The sequence below is a fragment of the Elaeis guineensis genome, chromosome 6 (assembly GCF_000442705.2).
Source record: "Elaeis guineensis isolate ETL-2024a chromosome 6, EG11, whole genome shotgun sequence".
Classification (NCBI taxonomy): Eukaryota; Viridiplantae; Streptophyta; class Magnoliopsida; order Arecales; family Arecaceae; genus Elaeis; species Elaeis guineensis.
The window spans coordinates 29891489-29910563 of NC_025998.2; positions in this window are offsets into that span (position 1 = coordinate 29891489).

Here is a 19075-nt window from a genome sequence, read left to right on the forward strand (position 1 = left end):
CATCAGTTTTAGTAAATCCTATGCGGTGTAGAGTGTGTTGGTTGATGGTGTCTGCGTGAGAAAGCTTAGCAGATGCCTCCCCCTCAAAACTGACTCCAAACCTCCTGAAAACTAGTGTGAGAGCCATACCAAAAGGCAGATGTGCCTTGGATCTGTTCAGTGTCTTTCTCATGGCCTCAATCATTAAAGCAGGGAGGTTTAATGGGGTTTGAGTGATCACATGAAACATTATACAAATATCTCTCCCAGAAAGGAGGTCATGCCTACCACTCCTTGGGAAGAAAAGCTTTGTCACTAATTGATGTAAGATCCTCATTTCAATTGACAAAATTTTGGCTTCCAATTTATTCAAACTTTTCGAGTAGGTTCCTCCTAGAATTACACTGATCCCCTCTTCCTTCACTGGGAGTTCCATGTAAGAATATCCCTCACAGGGCAAATGTAGTATCTCTCCCAAAATAATAGGATCCAGACAGATATCAACTCCCTTAACTGTAGAAGTCACTGTTCCATTGCCATAATGCAGATTTTGATAAAATTCTCTAACCAGGTCTACAAAAGTAACTTCCTTGAGAGAGCAGTAAAAACCCCAACCCTGGTTTTTTTATCTTTGTCCCAAAGGAGAAACCTTCTTTTTCAAAGAATCTAAAATCCACATTCTTTCCGGTTTCAACCTTCCTATCAGATAGAGGGATTTTGCTAGGGCTAAGGGGAGACTGAGAGGGACCTTGAGCTGACACTGAAGCCGGAATGGAAGCAGTGGAGGACTGAGCAGCTTGCCTTTTCCTGCGGACGCTTTCTTCCAGCTCACGGATCGATTTTCTTCTTTGAGGGAGCTTCATCTTTGGGGCCATTCTTACCACAAGAGCAGGCAGGAAGACTAGGAGGATCAAATGGATGAGTAGTAGGAGGGTTACAAAAGGATGGAAAAGGATTTTGGCGGAGAGAAGAGATGGTTTTGAGAAGAACGGTGGAGGCTAGGGCACGCTCCAACTGCTTCAATCAAAGGAGAAAGATGCGAAAATCTCCTTTCCCAAGCGGTGATTTGAGGTGGAGAGGAGAAGGGAGAATGTTCTTGAGCTAAATCTTTAGTTTTGGAGAGAAAGAAGATGAGGATGACGGGTCTTGGAGGGAGGAAGATGAAGAGAATGAGGGGTCGGCTCATGAACAGGTTTAAGATAAAAAGGAATGAACCCGTGGGATATTGGCCGAAAATTACAAGTTTGCCAATGGGTCGACCCTAGGGGGTCGACTCATGAATCACAAAAATTCAGAAAAAATATGAATAAATTTCGAAAAAAAATTTAAAATTTTGGGAGAAGAAATTTTGCTCAAAGATAGGTTGTGAGACTGATAAACTTGAGCTTTTAGGACCAAGAGAGATGATAAAAATTGATCTCAAATCGATTCCTTGGAAATGGAGAAACACTTAGGCATAAGAATCAAGAATTCCTAGATTTCTCCTAATTTCACAGAATCTATCCTTACTAAGGGTCTTTGTAAAGATATCAGCTAATTGATTTTCAGTGCAAATATATTCAAGAGTTATATCTTTGTTTTGAACATGTTCTCTTATAAAATAATATCTTATTTCAATATGCTTAGACCTTGAATGTTGAATTGGATTTTTAGTTAGATTTATGGAACTTGTGTTGTCACATCTTATGGGTGTTTCATTAAGTTTGATTCCAAAGTCTTCGAGTTGTTGCTTAATCCACAAGATTTGAGCACAACAACTTTCGGCTGTAATGTATTCGGCCTCAGCCGTAGACAGTGCTGCCGAATTTTGTTTCTTGCTAAACCAGGAGATTAGGTTAACTCCAAGAAATTGGCAAGTTTTATTTGTGCTTTTTCTATCTAATCTACATCCAGCAAAATCAGCATCTGAATATCCTAATAAATCAATTAGTGAGTTCTTAGAGTACCATAACCCTAGAGTTTGAGTACCATTCAAGTATCTAAGGATTCTTTTAACCGCATTTAAATGAGATTCTTTAGGATTAGATTGATATCTAGCACACAAACAAACACTAAACATGATATCAGGCCTACTTGCAGTTAAATATAATAGAGAGCCAATCATACCTCTATAGTATTTTAAGTCTACACATTTACCTTCATCATCCTTGTCAAGCTTACATGAGGGGCTCATGGGTGTGCCAATTGGTTTGGAGTTCTCCATTCCAAATCTTTTGAGTAGTTCCTTGGTGTACTTGCTTTGGGTGATGGAGATTCTCTCTTTTGTTTGTTTGATTTAGAGTCCGAGGAAGAAGGTAAGTTCTCCCATCATGCTCATCTCGAACTCTCCCTGCATGAGCTTAGCAAAGTCTTGACAAAGAGATTCATTAGTAGACCCAAAAATTATGTCATCAACATAAATTTGTATTATTAACATATTATTTTGATTTCTTTTAATAAAGAGGGTTGTGTCTACGTTACCTCTTAAAAAATTATTATTTAGTAAAAATTTGCTTAGCCTATCATACCAAGCTCTAGGTGCTTGTTTTAATCCATATAAAGCTTTATTTAATTTAAAAACATGATTAGAAAAAGCATGATTTTCAAATCCTGGAGGTTGTTCTACATAGACTTCTTCAGCAATATATCCATTCAAAAATATACTTTTGACATCCATTTGAAATAATTTAAATTTCATAAAGCAAGCATATGCAAGTAGAAGTCTAATGGCTTCTAATCTAGCAACAGGTGCAAAGGTCTCATCAAAATCAATTCCTTCTTCTTGATTATAACCTTTAGCATCCAATCTTGCTTTATTTCTTATTACATTACCATGTTCATCTAATTTGTTCCTAAAGACCCATTTTGTGCCAACTATTGAATAATTTTTAGGTCTTGATACTAAAGTTCAAACATTATTTCTTTCAAATTGATTAAGTTCCTCTTGCATTGCATTAATCCAATTATGATCATTTTCAGCTTCTTCAATAGTTTTTGGTTCAAGATGAGATACAAAAGCATAATGATTAAATACATCTCTAAGTGAAGAATGAGTTTTTACCCCATGCATAGGATCATCAATAATTAACTCCTTAGGGTGATTGTGAACATACCTCCATTCTTTGGGTAAGTCATTTGTACCTTGAGGTTGTTCTTGAATTTCTTCACCTCTCTCATCCTGTTTGTCTTCTTGTTCCTCATCCTCTTGAGTTGTTGAATCTTTCAGAGTGATCTCCTTCATTCCTTCTATTAGAGGATCTGCATCATCAACACCCTCATTCTTTCTTGAAGGAAGATCGTTAGATTCATCAAAAATAACATGTATGGACTCCTCTACTACTAAAGTTCTTTTGTTAAAAACTCTAAAAGCTTTACTAGTGGAGGAGTAACCAAGAAAGATCGCTTCATCTGATTTTGCATCAAATTTACCAAGTCTTTCTTTGCCATTATTTAGTACAAAACATCGGCAACTAAAAACATGAAAATATGCAATATTCGATTTTCTTTCTTTCCAAAGTTCATAGGGGGTTTTCTTTAAAATTTGTTTAATCAAAGCACGATTTAAAATGTAACATGCTGTGTTAATTGCTTCCGCCCAAAAATATCTTGGAAGGTTGCTTTCATAAAATATGGTACGGGTCATTTCTTCTAAGATTCTATTTTTCCTTTCAACTACCCCATTTTGTTGGGGTGTCCTAGGAGCAGAGAAGTTATGGCCAATTCCATTTTCATCACAAAAGTTTTCAAAATCTTGATTTTCAAATTCAGTTCCATGATCGCTTCGAATATTTTGAATTGAAAATCCTTTTTCATTAGTGACTTTTCGATAAAATTTAGTGAAAATATGAAAAGTTTCATCTTTGTGTGCTAAAAAGAAAACCCAAGTAAAACGAGAGTAATCATCTATAATTACAAAACCATATCGTTTTCCTCCTAGACTAATGGTTCTAGTTGGTCCAAATAAGTCCATATGCAAAAGCTCTAAAGGTCTAGAAGTTGAAACAATATTTTTGGATTTAAATGAAACTCTTGTTTGTTTACCTAGTTGGCATGCATCACAAATTCTATCTTTTTGAAAATTTAGTTTAGGCAAGACAAGAACTAATTCTTTCTTAATTAATTTTGAAAGAGAATGCATGCTAATGTGTGCAAGTCTACGATGCCAAAGCCAACTAGTCTCATTAACTTTAGCATTCAAGGATACTAGGCATTGCATGTTTATTTTGGCTAAATCATTTAAATCTACCATATAAACATTGCCATGTCTATGTCCAATAAATTTAATGCCATCGTTAATAGGACTAGTTACAATGCAAACAGATGATTCAAAAACAACTTTATATCTTTTATCACAAAATTGACTAATGCTTAGTAAATTATGCTTTAAACCATTAACTAGCAAAATATTTTCAATGTATTTGGAGGGAGTGATACCAATGTTACCTATACCGATGATCTTTCCTTTGCCATTATCTCCAAAGGTGACCATCCCTCTATCCTTAGCATTAAGCGTGATGAATTGTGATTCATCACCAGTCATGTGTCTCAAGCATCCACTGTCAAGATACCATTTTCTGTTTCCTCCTTGGGATGCTAGACACACCTGCAAGCAAAAGTCAAGTTTTTGTTTTAGGTACCCAAGCTTTCTTGGGTCCTTTTTGGTTAGTCATAATGGTTCCTTTTGGAACCCATATTTTCTTTATAGTTGAGTTTGCAAACTTGTTAGAGAAGCAAGTGTATGACTTATGTCCTACTCTACCACATTTGAAGCAAGTAATGTTAGAAGACTTGTTACTTAAAGAGTTTACATAAATATTTTTTAGATATTTTTATTTCTTCAAAGGGTTATAGCCAAGTCCAGCCTTATCATATACGGCTTTTTGATTATCAAGAATCATATTGAGTTTATTTGAACTCAAGGTAAACTTTTTTACTATTGGTTTCAGCTTGGCAATTTCATTCTTTAAGCTTTGATTTTCTTGAAGCAAGGTGGATTTTTCAATTGAAAAGTTTTCAGCTTGTTTCAATAAAGATTGATTTTTCAATTTTAGCTCTTTGTTCTTCATCCCTAGTTTCTTTAATTCATCAACTAAATCATAGAATGCTTCATGTAATTCTTCAAATGTAAAGTCACTAGGGGTTTCGAAAATTACCTCATTTTCGTGTGCCATAAGGCACAGGTTGGCTTGTTCGGTTGAGGTTTTCTCATCGGAGCTTGAGTCATTACTCGCACTCCATGTGGCCATCATGGCCTTCTTCTTGAACTTCTTGGGACCTTTCTTCAGTTGTGGACATTCGGATTTGAAGTGTCCCAGCTTCTTGCACTCGTAGCAGATAAGGGGTTGGTCTTTCTCTTTTTCTTTGCTTTGTTCCCCTTTTGTGAATGGCCTCTTCCTCATCCCTGTTTCCTTTTTCTCAAAAATTTCTTAAATCTTCGGGTGATGAGTGCCATCTCTTCATTCTGTTCTTCATCTTCAGTGTCATCAGTTTCTTCATCAGGAGGAGCTGTAGATTTGAGGGCAATGGTTCTTTTCTTTTTGACTTCTTCCTCTTGATGTTGCTTCATGCTTAGCTCATGAGTCATCAAAGATCCAAGAAGCTCTTCTAGAGGTAGAGTGTTCAAGTCCTTGGCTTCTTGGATGGCAGTCACTTTGGCTTCCCAAGTTCTTGGTAAGGACCTGAGAATCTTTCTTACAAGCTCACTATTAGTATAGGACTTACCAAGACTCTTTAAACCATTAATAATATCAGTAAAGCGAGTAAACATTCCAGTTATGGACTCATCATGCTCCATTTTAAACAATTCATATTTATGCACAAGCATGTTTATTTTAGACTCTTTTACTTGATTGGTTCCCTCATGGGTTACTTCTAACCTATCCCATATTTCTTTAGCAGATGAATAAGTAGAAATACGATTAAATTCGTTTGCATCAAGAGCACAATAAAGAACATTCATTGCTTTAGCATTTAATTGGGCCATCTTCTTATCAACCTCATCCCATTCTTTCTCGGATTTGGTTGATTCCTCACCATCTATAATTTTAGTGGGTGTGTGAGGACCGTTCACTATGATACTCTACATATCATAGTCGAGTGCTTGTATGAATATTTTCATCCAAGCTTTCCAATAGGTGTAATTAGACCCATTGAAAAGTGGAGGTCGGTTGGTGGATTGCCCCTCGACTAGAGAAGTACCGACGTGGGTTGCCATAGATCTTTGGCTCTTTGATTGTTTAGATCAAAGAAGGGCTAGAGCACCGGGCTCTGATACCACTTGTTGCCCAGCTATGCAACCCAAGAGGGGGGGTGAATTGGGTTTCTAAAAATTTTGAACTTAACTAATGACTTATGAAAAATGTTAGTCAATAGCTAAATGAAAGTGGAGTGTAAACTTAATTCAAGACTAACTGCCAAAAGCAAGAATGCAAGGAAATAATGAAGAGTTAAAGAGAAGCAATTATGCATACCACAAACAAAAGGATTTATAGTGGTTCGGTGCCAACCTTGCACCTACATCCACTCTCCAAGCTCCTACTTGAGAATTCCAATCCACTAATCTTGTATTCAACCCGAATACAAACGTCAAAAACTCTGACTCTAGCTATCCCAAGCTAGACCACTTGTTTTCAGGGTACAAACCCACCCAATACACTCCGATTCTAGGTTCGGATCAACCTTTTCTTGTTTTGGAACCCCTCCAAAATAAAAACAATCACTCAAACTGAGTAAAATAATTTATAGCACAAATAAGTACAAGAAAAGCTCCTTTAATGAGCGAATATAACTTTAAATACACTTTACTCAAGAGAAGAAGACCCTTTTTGGATTTTCTCAAGGTGGATGGAGACTTGATTGAGTGCTTGAGGAGTTGGTAAGCTTGGATTGATGGCTTCTTGAAAGCTTTAAATGAGCTCTTGATTAGGCCTGAAAAGTTGGCTTGAGAAACCCTTTTTCAAATTCTCTCTTTTGAATGCTCTTGAATGCTCTCTTGAATGCTCTTCTTTTTCTCTTTCAATCTCTTACTTGTTTTCCACCTTTTGGATTCTTTTATAGCTTTAAGAAATAGAAGAAAATATTCTAGGCTGAAAAAGAGCTGTTAGACCGTATTAAATGAGCATTAAAAGTACTTAAAATGGGTTAAAAACTAGCCGTTGCGGAAAAATCCCGTCACAGGGGTCGACTCATGGGTCGACTCATGCCTCAGGGGTCGACTCATGAGTTGACCTCTATGGAAGAATACCAGAAAATAGGGTTCTGTAATTTTTGGCTTAAAACTGCAGGGGTCGACTCATGGGTCGACTCATGCCTTGAGGGTCGACTCATGGGTCGACTCACAGGTTATGCCAAGCCAAAAATTCTGCGTGCCAAACAGCTCATTGTGCCATGAGCTGACTCATGGGTCGACTCATGAATTTCAAACATGCATAACTTTCAAAATACAAGTCCAAAAATAATGAAATTTTCATCAATGGATCACAAATCTTTTGTTCTATCATTTGATACTTTCAAATCAGGGTTTTGGTAAAATTATGATTTTGCCCCTGAAGAGCAATAGGTCTTTTTCAAATGAAAATTATTAGTATCCCTTCAATTATTTTGTAATCATCAAAATCAATCTAAGGAGCAACAGCTGGATGTAAATTAGATTGAAAAAGTACTAGTAAAACTTATCAATTTTTTGGAGTTAACTTAATCTCTTGGTTTAGCAAGAAGCAAAATTCGGTAACACTGTCTACGGTCGAAGCCGAATACATTGTAGCCGGAAGTTGTTGTGCTCAAATCCTGTAGATTAAGCAACAACTTGAGGACTTTGGCATCAAACTCAATGAAACTCTCATAAGATGTGATAACACTAGTGCCATTAATCTAATTAAGAATCTAATTCAGCATTTTAGATCAAAACATATTGAAATTAAACATCATTTCATAAAAAAACATATCCAAAATAATAATATAATTTTTGATTATATTTGTACTAAAAAATAATTGACTGATATCTTCATCAAAGTCTTAAGTGAAGATAGATTTTGTGAAATTAGGAGAGAATTAGGAATCTTTGATCCTTCAGCTTGAGTATCTTTCTGATTCCAAGTTCAATTTGCCAAAAATTCATTGAACTAATTTATTTTTTGAGCTAAATTCATATATCTCATTTCTTAAAAGATCAAAACTATCCTTCAAATGATCAATCTCTCAAATAGATACCCTTCCTTCAAGTTTCAAGCTCTTTCAAAATTTCTCCATCATTTTTTTTTAATTTTTCGTTGCCATGAGTCGACCCCCAGGGTCGATCCTAGGATAAACTTATAATTTTTTATTAAAATCCATCGAACTCTATTTTATTGAGATTTCTCCGATTGTAAAGAGCCGACCCTTTTGCCGTTCGTCTTCCCCATTCCACCGAACAAGATCACCTCCCTCTTCACTCTCATCTCAAAATCTCATTTCCCACCAGATTTTTCTCTTTAAATCATCTCTTTAGGATTTAAATCTCTCTTCTCTTTTTTCTTCATTTGGACAGTTCGAGCTTACCCTAGCTTCAAACTCTCTTTTCCAAACCGACCGTCTATCTCTCCAAAATCTTTGCTTTTTCTTAAAATCTCTTCTACTCTACCCCTCATCAAATCTTTCAAGCTGTTTGCAAGTCTCTTCTATCCAAAATAGCTCTCAAATCAAAGCTACCGCAGAGAAGAAAATCTGTTCAAGGGTTAGAGGAAGATGTGCACAGAAAAAGAATGGCAGTCGAGCCCTCTTCTGCTCCAACCCCTGCTCTAAGTCCTGCTCCAGCTTCTACACAGTCCCCACTCAGCCCAAGTAAGGTATCTCTCTTCAATCGAAAAGTGAAACTTGGAAAGAATATAGACTTTAAGTTTTTTGAAAAAGAAGGATTCTCTATTGGATCAAAGATTAAAAATCAAAAATCAAGGATGGGAGTTTTACTGTTTATTAAAAGAAAATACGTATGTTGATTTGGTCAGAGAATTCTACTTAAATTTGAGTTACTGCAATGAAATAGTAAAATCTTCGATGAAAGGAGTTAACATAGTTCTTGATCCATTGTACTTAGGACATATCTTACACTTGCCTTATGAAGGCTATACTCATATGGAGCTTCCAATCAAAGAAGAAGGATTAAGTGCTATCTTAGGGAGGGCATTTACTGGAAACTTGAATAATTAGAAGCAAAAATTTTTTCGATTGAGATGAGGCTTTTACATCACATGGTAACCAAACTGTTTATCCCTAGGAGTGACAGACATGACCTCTTATCTGGTAGGGACATATGCATCATGTACCATGTGATCACCGAGACCCCCCTGAACCTTCCTACTCTGATGTTTGAGGCCATGAGAGAAACTCTAAATAGGTCTAAGGCTCACCTGCCTTATGGTATGGCACTCACCCTGATCTTTAGGAGGTTCAGAGTCTTTTTTGAGGGGGAGGCAGTCACCAAGTTATCACACTCTAATACTATCAACTGCCATACACTACACCGCATGGATTTCTCAAAGACTGATGGTGGTTGGTCGAAAAGTATTGAGGAGAGAGCTGAGGAGAGAGCAGAGAAGGAAGGACCATCTTCACCTCCTTGTGATCACAGGGCATCTCCTGATATTTAGTTTGTATCTGATCATGAGGCTGGTCCCTCAGAGTCTATGAGGAGGTATGTTTCTATATCACAGTCTGAGAGCAGAGTAGATCCTTCAGAGATCAGACTTGCAGACGATCAGATTGAGTTGATGTCCCAGCATGTTGCTTCCATTTTATCTCAGCAGTTTGTCACCTCAGGCTTTGCTCAGAGGATGACATCTCAGGCTGTTTCAGATCAGACCTTGATACCTCATATCTCTACTGTCTTTCAGATGCTTACAGCTCAGTCTGTATGATTTGAGAGCTTGAGGAATGTGTTCTGAGACTGACGAGTAGAGTTCTAGATTTGCAGAGGCAGGTATTAGTCTTAGCCCATCTCCAACCGCATGAGGACATCATGGAGGTCTCCTACCTGTCTGTAGAGGCGGCTAGGCTTCGAGGAGTTTTGCAGAGTGGATTTGATTTTTTGAGGAGAGAGATTAAGGGCTCCAGTGAGACTGTCTCTACTCAGATTGGTGCCTTGATACAGTCCATGACGAGAGCTGCGGAATAATTAGACACCATCAGACTTTCTCTCCTAGTACAGTTCATAGCTTCTCAGGCTCCAGGATCTTCTCACCCTTCTGCTCGTGTCGGTACTTCTACCGTGGCTGAGGCAGACAAGATCGAGGACGTGCCCGTGGCTTTGATTCTGAATCTCTTCATCATATCTCTGACTCTTCTGATGCCTCTAGCCATGACATCTATTAGACCTAGTATAGTTAGTCTTTTATGTCTAGGATCTAGCTTATGGCCTTTGTAATTGTCAGCTGATTGACTCATGGATAGTTATTTTTCTTGTTATCCATGATTTTTGTATGGCCTATGTACTTTGACTTGACTTGTATGTATTGTGACACACATATCATATTTTGAATATATATATATATATATGCTTTTATCTTCTATGAATGTCTTTGGATTTTTTTTAATGATCTCAATTGAAATGTCTTAATTCTGTGATATGAAGAATTCTTATTATGAATGGCAATATATTCTATATGAGCAAATTGAAATGCCCTTTATGATTGCTATAGTGAGGGGAGTCTCTTTCATTTTTTTTCTTAAAAAGTGAAAGAAATGATCTTAATTGATGTTGTCAAAAAGAAAGAGTAGAGAAATAAAATCGAGCAATAAGCAAAATTATCTAAAATTGAGCAATAAGTAAAATTGTCAAAGCAAATTTATCAAAAAAAAAATCTTATAAGCTATCTTAAAATTAATCTTCAAACAACTCATGATGCTTACTATTCAAACAATTGACTATAATGTTTAAGTGATGCATCTTCATAAATTTAAAATTCTTAATTAATACTTTATATATGTTATATGTTATATTTTGCTTTTACTCAAACATTTTGTCATCATCAAAAAGGGAGAGATTGTTGCTCCTTGAATTGATTTTGATGATTACAAAATATTTGAGGAGATTACTAATGATTTTGGCTTGAAAAAAGATTTATTATATTTCAGGAACAAAATCATAATTTTATCAAGTTCTGATTCGAAAGCCTCAAGAGCAAGAATGGAAGATTTGGGATCTATTGAAGATCATTTCATACTTTTTGGATAGATATGTTGAGAGAAATTTAAGTTTAAAGAATTAGGTCGACCCTCTGGGTCGACTCCTGTCAAAAGGGACTGAACGGTACACCATTTCTGGCTGGCACACCCAAAGGGGATGACCCCATGAGTCGACCTCTGTTGCTGTGCTAATCAAAATTGTAGAACAGTCAGTTTCTGTTCTGTACCACAGAGGTCGACCCATGAGTCGACCCCTATGCAGAGGTCGACCCCATGAGTCGACCCCTGTGATGGAAACTTCCGCAATAGCTAGTTTTCAACTCTTTTTGGCAGCATTTAATGCTCCTTTAATGATCTCCAACAGCTCTATTTTCAGTCCAGATTTATCTCTAGCATCCATTGAAGATAAATAGGCACTTAAAGGAAAAAAAAAGTGAGATTTTTCAAGCATTCATTTCAGCCCTAAGCAAAAAGACCTCTTCAAGTAAAAGAAGCTTTCAATTCAAGTTCACCAACCCCTCAAGAGCTCATTCAAGTCTTCAACCATCTTGAGAGAAATCAGAAAAGCTTCCTTCGTGTTGTGTAAAGTGTATTTAAAGTTTTATTTGCTCATTAAAGGAGCTAAATTTATATTTTTATGTGATTAACTCATATACTCTGTTTTGTCTTATTTTTTTAGTTTTGGAAGGATTCTAAAATTTGAAAAGATTAGTCCAAACTTTGAATTGGATTGTATTGGATTGGCTTGTACCCGAAAAATAAGTGTTCTAGTTTGAGATAGCTAGAGTCGGAGGTACCGACGTTGTATTCTTGTTGAATATAGTTTAGTGGATTTGAATTCTCAAGTAGGAGCTTGGAGAGTGGATGTAGGTGCAAGGTTGGCACCGAACTACTATAAATCTTGATTGTTTGTGACGTGCTTCCTTGCTCTCTTCCTAAATTTATTTACTTTCTTGCATTCTTGCATCTTATTGCTACATCTTACTTAAATCACTCAGTACATATATCTTGCTTAGTATTACTTAATCATTGTGGTTCTAAATTAACTTTAAAATTTTAAAAATTCAATTCACTCCTCCTTTTGGATTGCATAGCTGGCAACAATGGTACCTTGAAGCGGCGAGAGATCGGCTCCCTCATGATCTACTCCATGAAGGGAGGGCGAGTGGTAAACAAAGGCCCCCCTCCCACCAATTGGTGTTGATGGAGAACCTTAAGAAAGTGGTCCATCTCCTGGATTTTTCGATCCAGCTCATCCTGCTAATCAGATTTTCTTCGAGGTTAGCAACCGATAGATCCACTCATAGACGAATCTTGTGAGGAAGAAAAAAGTGAAAGAAAAGTAGAACGAGCGGGTTTGCACTCGTTACCTTGCTCGCTATCTCTAGGGTGAGAACGACAATGGACTGCAACTCGCTCGGGCTCTGATGGGTGGATTGAGAGCCCTAAGGCACTTCTACAAGCTAATAAGGTGAGACTGGCTACCTCACCTCAAGCTTGTTGAGGGAGAAGGAAGATTGGGATGTATCGGAGTTGGATGATCACTCGACACTAGCACAAGCTGGTGAGTTGCTTGTTGCAGATTGTGCACTATAGTGGTTAGTGCTTGGACCTACAGCAAGAGCTACTGAAATTGCTCAAAAGTAATGACTAGGATAGTTGATGCCTCCAAGATGTTGAGATCCTAGTGATCCTGGTTAGCATTAGCATGTTCCACCGATACTTTCAGAAGGGTGGCTGAGGACGCCATTGCTACCTTCTTATTGTTCATACTTGGATGATAGAAAAGGAAGTACTCATGACCTTAGATGTGGGTCGGATCCTTCCTCTAGGGCCAATCTGTTGTAATTGGAGAGTCGATCTGATTTAGGCTGATGAGCTAGAGCTAACATGCAAAGAGAGACAGATGGTAGCAGGTTGGTTGGTTGAGATCTCCAAATTGGATTCTAGCTCTAAGTCCATGGTCAATTCTTGCAATGTATCCTGCAAATTACTAAAGATTGAAAACTTCCCACATTGGGGGAGGGCAGCCTAATGATGGATCCTCCGATGCTAAAGTCAGTCTTCCACAGAAGTGAATAAAAAAAGATCCGAGTTTTCAGAGGAGATTTTAATGGTGAAGTTGAGTATGAAGTGGAGTGGACTGAGATAATGAGATAGAGAGTGGGAGTTCACTGGATGTTTCATGAGAGGTGATGTTCTCTATAGAGATTAGAGTTGCTTAGAGCTTTGTTGAGGAGACAGATCTAGTTGAACTAGAGTCAGTTTTGGGAGAGGGCATATAAGTAAGTCTCTACTTATCTGGAGGGTCCCAGGGAGTTTGAATTTTATAGACGAAGATGGATAACTCCCGCCTGAGGGAATGCGCACCACTTCTCCCTCGAGAGTCATGGAGACATTCTTCGATTGTTAGAGGGCAACAGTTTCACACGTTCTAGGATTCACTAGAATTATGGATCTCATTAAGTGGAGGAGTGGAGCTAGGAAGCAGCTGGTCGTTTTGAATAGAAAACTCTAGAACCTCTTCAGTACAGTTGTAAAAGTTCAAATGGCAGTAGCTCGGTGATCATTCTGGCACCTTTCAAGGAGGACACACATGAGATTGCTGTTGGATCGCTGGTGCCATGGTGGATTTGTCATCCCTGGGTGTATCAGATAGATACAGTGAACTAAAAGCCTATATTCTTGCATTTATCCAATGCAGCAAACCACTAAATCATTGTGCTATTCATTGAAGGAAATTTATTCATTGACTTCTACGGAAATTCATCATCCACTTTATATCTACTGTGCTTTGCATCCTAATCCATCTCAGAGCCCTTCACCAAGAGGCACCTCAGTATCTTTCAACCAAGTTTCTCCTTTTATTAATTGTGCTATTGTGAACACCTTTGCTTCTTTTGAGACGGCGATCACACGATATCTGGGCCACCTCACTTGGCCACAGTCTTGATCCTGATCTCCTATTTTGACACTTACAGTAGTACAATGATCTACACTCCATGATTGCTACCCTTTGGGGTGCATGTGATCTTCAAGGATTGATCACATGTATCAAATCAAAGGCGTGACTGAAAGGTCTCGAAAACCAGATCTTCTTAACAAAATTCTTATCTTTGATCAAAAGAAGAGTCAACATTTCTATCACCTTTTGAGATGGAAGAAAGATTGTCATCCAAAAAGGATCTTTTTTGCATTTGCCAAAAGGAAAAGGCCCATTGGAAATGAAGATCCAAAGTTAGATGGCTTAAGAAGAGTGACAATGATAGCTCCTTTCATCGAGTGGCCTCTTTCCACAAAAAATGCAACTTGATTACAAGTCTATCTTAGAACAATCAATCTTTCACCAATGATTGAGGTATTAGCTCAGCCTTCTCTTCTTTGCAGACCCCTTTGCCAAACCAAAGGATAATTCTTTCGATGTCAAGTCGGAGCAAATATACTGCCCCTCCTATGCAGACATTCACTTGCTTGATTCTCCATTAGCACTTTTGGGATTTGATTGCTAGTGATTTCTTTACTCTCTTCAATTGGCTATGAGCACAATGTTGATTTGCCCAGGCTTAATTATGCTTTCTTGCTCGTTTCCCTAAAAAGAAAGCTGCCTTTCCCCCTTTGATATTCGGTCCATCAATCTTATACATAGTTGCATTAAAATTATTTTCAAAGTTCTTGCAAATAGACTACAAGCATACAAGAATACTCTTGTTGATACTGCTTAAGTTGCATATATCAAAGGAGGTCTATTCTTGATAACATTCTTTGTGCATTTGAGGTCCTTCATCATATACGAAAATCTTCATAGAAATGTATCCTTTATAAAATTGATTTCAACAAAGCTTTCAATAAGCTAAATCTTTATTATCTGATCAGACTACTGAAACATCATGGTTTTCCCAACAAGTGGTTGGGGTGGTTGGAGAATCTTCTCCTTTCATCTAAGTGGTTGATCCAGGAGGATCACTATGGACCACTTTGGTCGCCATAGGTATGGTTGGATAGGGTCTAGTAATAAGATCTACCATATTAGGAAGTCAAATCGCAAGTCAAATTTTCAGAGGCCATAACTTGCTCATTCAATATCCGATTTTGATGATTTTTTAAATGGATAATTTTTCAAGATCTATGATGCAACGCTATCAAGGGGGCGGTGTCCCCAGCAACTAGGCCAAAATTTTTTTTGCCTGGATCCTGAAATGGGTTGGTCAATCCAAAAATTTTTCTTTCGGATAAAATTTGGACTGATTATAGCTTTCAATCCAAGAAGAATCCGATAGAGTGAAAAAAGATAGAGTCGATGTACATGTCAAGATCTACCTCCTAAAGAGTTTTAACTTTTTCTAAATTATTTTTACTAGATATGTCTATTTTAAGTAAAAGAGTTCCATTAGAATTAGAAGAGGAATCTAAACCCAATTTATATAAAGACGAACCTCTTATTGTAAATAGCGAATATGTATCTCATTTTTAGTCAAAGAAAAAAAAAAAAGAGAAAGAAAAGAAATTTGAGCCCTACTTTCAAAAACTCTCCTCTTTTTTTTATTTTTTTCTTTGAGAGATTCGAATTGAGCGGGTTGAAGAAAATCTTCTTTCTCCCTGATCTAATTAGCGGTTGTGATTATTAATGATGAAGTGGGAGACTAAATTCATTGCAAAAGGAGAATTAGGCTTGGCCATCTGTTTTTACTAAATAATCAGCGATTGCATTTGGTGTATTACCAGACAATCTTGAAAGATAATATGGATTGGCTTCAAGATAGATTGTCACTGTTAAATTATCAGTAATATTGATTAGTATATTTGCTATACACAGATAATGTTACAATAAAATTATTAAAAATTTTGATTAACATATTTGGTATGACAATCAGATTATTAGTAATGTGAAATCAAAATTTTAAAATATTTTCATAAAATTTTATAAAATTTTAAATTACTGGAGAAGAGTTTGATTTTATTTTTTAAATTTAAATCAAAATCTCCAAAATACGCCGGATGAGAGGAGGAAGCGGCAGTTAGATCATCAGAGGAGGGGGCGGTGACGATGGAGGCAAGGAAGGAGAGGATGTCGATGCCAGCATAGAAATGGGGGCTGTGGTCAGAGATGATGAGGGCACGGACAGAGGGGAGATGGTCCAGGGTGGCGAGAGCACGAGGGAGTTCAGAGAAGAAAAGGAGGGTGAGAGCCGCTGGGGAGGTAGATGGAGAGTGGGTTTTGTATAATTTTTTTTTGAGAGATAATTTTATCAATAATTTTTGTTGCAATATTATCAAATAAGTAGTAATCTAGATAGCCACCTCTACTCAAAATTATTTGGATTGTCTTTAGGAGGCAATCTGGATTGCCATCCAAAAGCATATCAAATATAGTAATCTAGTGGGCTCATTTTAAATTTTTGATAATCTGGATAGATTACCAGCTATCAAACGTAACCTATATCTTTTATTCTTGCCACCGGCACCTTAGCCAAACTTTTGGACAAGGCAGTCTTGTCCAATATCTTTAATGGCCTCGGCGCTTCTTGGAATGTGGAAGGATTTAAGATACTTCAATTTGCTGATGGCGCACTAATCTTCTCGTCAGTTGAAAAGAAAAACATCTCGGTTCTTAAAATCAACATTTGTTCTTTTGAAATCATTTTGGGGTCGTCCATCAACTTTCAAAAAAGCATAGTGGTGCCACTTGGGGTTGATACAAACAATCATCTTGAATATGCAAACCCTCCACATTGCCCATTATCTGCTTTGGGCTCCCTTTGAGAATGGCAGCCTCGTAAAATCAGACTGGATGCCAATTCTTCAAAAAGTGGAGTCTAAACTATCAGCTTGGAAGAGTAATATTCTCATCTTTTTGAGGTAGATCTGTTCTCATTAATTTCATTCTGTCCTTTGTCCCTCTTTATTTTATGTCATTTTTCAAACTTCTTATTCGGATACTACAAAGAATCGATTGAACTCGGAATTTTTTTCTTTGGAATGACACCAGCTTTGCTTGTGGTTTATCTTGCAACATTAATTGGTAGAAATATTGCCTTCCAAAGGATGAGGGGGGTCTCGTCATTTATTTAAGAATAGAGATTTTAACGCCGCTTTGCTTGGTAAATAGGGATGGAGACTTCTTGAGAGTGGAAACTACCCCTAGGAAAAACTTATCCATTACTTCTACTTTAAAAAGTTAGGCTATCTGCCTGTTGGAAGCCAAAGAGAGATTGTGCTCGAAGATTTGAATAGGCATTCTTAGTTGTCTCCCCTCATTCTGGAATAGATTGGATTTTTTGCTTAGCAATGGCTTAAGCATTCTCTTTTCTGAGGATGATTGGTCTTTGGTCTGTAATCAACATGAACTTTGTGGATTCGGGAACCTCTTGGCAAAGATAAACGTTCTTAGCTCTACTAAGTAAGATTTCGAAGAAGAAGAATGATGACTATTGACTGTAATCATCCTGATTATGAGTAATGTTATCGTTTGAGGTTGATTGCAAAGCATCTTTCCTTAATTTATCACTCAGACTGAGGGTGTTTCTACCAATGTTGCTTTCTCCCTGGGATTTCTATTGATTTTTCTGGAGACTATGAGGAAGAGACTGCTTTTGATGATCTCCTGTGAAAGGACACCTTTTAATCTTCTTAGTCTCCATTTTTCGTTCTTGCTCTTGTTCCCAGCCCCAGTGGAAGGAGACAGTGATGATGTGCAACCTGGAAAGGATTGATAATATTTCTTGCACCCAATGGTTGCACTTCTTTTTGATATCTCATTCCGTATTTTTGCTCTTCCCTAGAAGTCCGATAGACAAATTGTAGATCCTCTGTTTCAGCCTTTTTTTCCTTGAATTCTTGTAGATTCTATCCTGTAAATTCTGAACTGTAAATATACTCTTGAATCAAGATAGGTGACTTTGTGCTCATGCGCAGTAGTCTCCTTTTTACTCAAAAAAAGGATTGACTGCATGTACACCACCTTTGAGTAATTATCTCCCATGGCCGGCGGAGCTCCATCTACCAAAACTATAGTTCAAACATGGAATTATGCTATAACTGTTTCAGTCGATTAGATCGAGCAAATCAAGTCAGGCTAACCCATCAATAAAGTGGACCGACCTTGTCCAATGTGGATGTGATTAGATTTTGTTGAATTGAGCTTAGGTCCCATCCTTAGGTCTGAAATGGTTTCCGTTTCAGAGCCAGACCTTGATAGCCCAGTGATTAATTACATTATATAAATCTTATCTTGACCAAACCCATCAATGTGCCAATATAGATCTGCTTTGCATGATTCCTGCAACATTTACTAATTGAATAATACATGTACGATCCACATCCTAGTATCCATTTGTTTTTTTAAACCCTGGAGCCTCTCTAAGATCAAGCAGCCCTTGAGGGAGAGGTACCAATCAATTGAGATAATGCCAATCTATTTGTCAATGAAAGGGGGAGAGAGAGAGAGAGTGTGTGTGTGTGAGTAGTAGTATTGGAAGGTCATATTTTTCTTGCCGACCTTTTTTTTCAAATGAGGTAATGCTATGAGCACCCACAGGAATCTCGGGCTGCATCACATCTTAAGCAGCAACAACACTACGTGACCCCAATTATTGGACACTCCTGAATACTTTATTAGTTTTCCTGTCCCAGTTTGAAATGTCAAACAGGGCTACATATACTTTTCAACAAACAAAAGATCAAATGACCTTCCATCATGCATGTATGTGCGAAATATTTTGGCTTACAGGCAGAAGAATCAGGGAAACAAGCCATGTTACGCACATGACAGCAAAGGTTCGCTGTCAAGTATTTATTTTATGTGCATGGAAGTTCATGAGGATGGTTGGGATAGTGAGGGCCAAATAAAAATCAACACCTTGAAACTAAGCAAATAACGATCATTATTTCTCCTACAGAGAATGGAATTGTGAGCTTCAGCATTTTTGTATTTATATTAAAGAAAAAAATCACTCTCAATTGG